Genomic DNA, 3,623 nt, shown 5'->3' with positions numbered 1-3,623 from the left:
TGAATGCCTTTTAAAAGGTCCTCAGGGGGCCACGAACTCTGGCCCATATATTCAAAAAGACAAACTTCTAGAGCTGTCCATGTTTTCTGTATATTTTCAATGCCTCCAGGTAATTCATTAGAAATACAAACTCTCTGTAACTTCCTTCCTAATTTCTCCCAAGTAAGTAAATTTGGAGATTCCTGTTCGCAAAACCAAGGACAATATTCACCTACAATCTTTAAAAATTGTAATAACTGAGTTTTCTTTATCTGTTTCCCTTTCTGATTAATTATACTGTCTAAAATAGTCAGGTACATTTCCTTATCAGAACAAGTTGAATTTCCCATTTTAATTAATTTAACGTCTCTTTCCTTCAATAACTCCAGGTACTTTTGTGACCCAATGTCACCTCTTCCTTTATCTTTATCTTTTTCCTTTATTTCTTTATTTCCTTTTTCCTTATCCTTATATCTTTTTTCCTTATCTTTATAGCGCGCTCCCACTCAATCTAACTAATCTAGAATGCCCCACGTTGGGCGCCAAATCTACCACGCGGCCTGTGCAGTGGTTTCATTAATGAGGTTCTAGGCATAAAGTTAGTTAGACGAGATCGAAATAAAAACACAAGACTCAATTACCTTAATTCTATTGCTAGGTGCGAGACGGCTCCCCTCTCTGGTTCGCTCCTCTAGCCGCCCAGCAGGGCAGCAAGGATTACTCAGGGCTAGCAGGAGAGAGAGAGCGAGCACGCCGGGGAGTAGCCTTTTATTAGGGAACCAGAGATTCAGGGGAGAATTCCATCCAATGAAGGTTGAGGGGGGGCTGCACTCCAAGGTCAGGGTCAGCGATTGGGTCCCCGGGGTCAGTGGTCAGGCACACCCCCACACGGATGGGCTCTCTCATCAGGAGAGGGACGGGAAAAACTTCGACATTTGCCAAAGTGCCTCAGACCCTCAACGGGAGGCACCCGATCACGTGTGAGAATGGCGTCCCACAGATATATATATCTGTCTTCTGTGTCTTTCATCTAAGACAGAGATTTTGTCTGTTTCATTCATGTTGTGTCATCAGCTCCTAGAAAGGTCTCTGGCAAATAGGCAGATGCAGTAGATAAGTTCTATTTATTTATTTGCCATGGGGTTTTGCTATGTTGCCCAGGCTAGCCTCCATCTCCTGGGCTCAAGTGATCCTCCTGCTTCAGCCTCTTTAGAAGCTGTGACTACAGGGGCAGACTGCTGTGCCCGGCTATAAATATCATTTGTTCTCTTTGTTTTGTTTTTCAAATTTCTTCTTTATTTTTTTTCCTAATAAATATTATTTGAATAAATGAACAGTCATTTACTGAACAAATGAGGAGAGTGAGCCTAACCCAACAGAGGAGGAGAGTGGATTTTGTGAGCAAGAGACAATGTCAAAGACAAGCTAGCCTAGAGCAAGGTAGGGTTTTCCGGGCCAGGACAGGGAATAACAAAACTTCCTAACATTGGCCAGGTTATCTGGAGCCAAGGATGATTCTAGGTATTTTATATAGGTTAGATTATTAATCCTCCCCAAAAGTATGATTCAAAAATTACTACCACCTCCATTATACCTACGGAAACTGGGCATAGGAAGGTTGAGAAACTGGTCCAAGGCCAACAAGTTTATAAGTGTTAGAGCTGGGATGATGATGATAATGATGATGATGATGATGATGATGATGATGATGATGATGATTATTTTAGTTTTGTTGTACTAGAGATTGAACCCAGCGACCTTCGACCACTGAGCTATCTCCAACACTTTTAATTATTTATTTGAGACCAGGTCTTGCTAAGTTGCTGAATCTGGTCTGGAATTTGCAATCCTTCTGCCTTAGTCTCCCCCTGCTGGGATTACAGGGGTGCACCACTGTACCCAGCTAGAGCTGGGATTTAAATGAGTTGGGTGTCTTCTGGGTCACATTCTCAATTACTGTATAATACAGCTTCTCAGAAGAAGCAAGGTATGAGCTGGGTACAGACCTGGAGGCTGAGGCAGGAGGATCACAAGTTCGAGGCCAGCATGAGCAATTTAGCAAGACCCTGACTCAAAATAAAAAGGACTGGGGATGTAGCTCATTGGTAAAGCACTCCTGGATTCAATCCCCAGTACCCAAAAATAAAGAAAGAAAAGAAAAACAAACACAAAACAAAAACAAAAAAAAAAAAAGGAAGGAAGAAAGAAACTTTTGTGTCTTACCTCTTATAAGCCATACATTTTGTCAGAGTTTATAAGGAGGTGAAAAGTCCTGGGTGGCAAACATTATGATCCTTATCTAAAGTAAGCCTACATTATGCTCTGCCTTCTCCTGGGCCCCATTAGGAAACTAAACCTCCTCTGGAATGAAACTTTTTACATGGTAAAGTGTTCCATATTTTAAATTTACGAATTTGCGTATGATCCAGGCGCAGGGGCCGTGCTCATCTTCTCTGTATTGTTCCAAAGTTAGTATTTATGCTGCTGAAGCAAGCACTGCATTAGTCACTTTTAAAACAGAATGCAAGTAAATTCACCTAACTCCAGTTTAACAAGCCAACAGGACAAAACAGGTGATTTCTGTTTTGCAATTCCCTTCCCATTACAAGCTCTTGCCAGAGGGCAAGTCTTAATCAAATTCCCTCCTCAGGCTCAATTTCTGTTCTGCTCTGAACTTCACAGCTCATTTTCTCCTACTTAACTGCCTCAGGGAGAATGATGAGTTCTCCCTTATTTTCTCTACACACAGCAGTTTAGTACCTGGCTCATGAAAAGTCAGAAACTCAGTACTTATTTGTACAGTGTAAGACACATTGAAAGAGAAAAGCAACTTTTGTTCAACTTATTTAAGGTCCTTCGAATAGAAAATAGTAAAAGCATTTCTAAAATGTTTACCATAGGTGAACTATGTACAGAGAGGCAGTGTGGCAAGAAGATGTGCTTTGGACACTGAGTGGAATGGGGTTCAAATCTCTGCTATCTACTCTGTGGCCTGAGGTAACTTCTCTGTGTTTCAAAAATCTCCTTATTTGTAAACACAGAATTTCCCCTACATCAAAGTGCTGTTGCATAGATATGTCTAAAGTCTCTGTAAAAAATTGATATTTAACATATATTACTGGCTGGTGACAGGGAAGTAGTGCAGTGACCGAGAACATAAACCGTGGAGTCTGGCTTCAAGCATTGGAGTCCCAGCTTCTGCATTTGTAGTTACTTAAGCCTCCTGAGCTTCATTTAGTAAAATGGGGACGACAGTAATAATATGTCCAGGGTTATTAGGATTAGACAAGTTGGTACATGTAGAACAATTATTTCAGTGTGGGACAGAGTGAGCACTTGAAAGGGTTTTGGCTAGGCCAGATAACCTGATAGTTGGTAAGACTTCAGTCTAGGGATCACTTATTCTATTTTATAAAATGAAGTGTTGTCCAGTTCTAGGATTGCAAATAAAGTCAACTCAGATCTTAAAAACAAACAAATAAAAGCACACCAATCTAACTGTGAATCCAATCAGTTGAAGGCCTTAAGACAAAAAGACAGAAGTGCCCTGAGGAAAAAAAGAATTTTAAAGAACAAATTTTCTATACTTTTTTGGAATGTAGTAGGAAACTCCAGATGTTCCAAAATCCTATATCTTTTTTTTT

At 40.5% G+C, this 3,623-nt stretch overlaps 1 non-coding gene across 1 annotated transcript; it reads right to left on the bottom strand.

Moving 5' to 3' along the window:
- Window positions 1–2,370: 2,370 nt before the first annotated feature.
- Window positions 2,371–2,476, bottom strand: LOC113175394 (U6 spliceosomal RNA). Its single transcript, XR_003299959.2, has one exon. It is a non-coding gene; the product is annotated as a U6 spliceosomal RNA (small nuclear RNA).
- Between the last annotated feature and the right edge of the window lie 1,147 nt (window positions 2,477–3,623).

The sequence above is a fragment of the Urocitellus parryii genome, chromosome 10, assembly GCF_045843805.1.
Source record: "Urocitellus parryii isolate mUroPar1 chromosome 10, mUroPar1.hap1, whole genome shotgun sequence".
Classification (NCBI taxonomy): Eukaryota; Metazoa; Chordata; class Mammalia; order Rodentia; family Sciuridae; genus Urocitellus; species Urocitellus parryii.
This window is presented reverse-complemented; position numbering and strand designations above follow the sequence as displayed.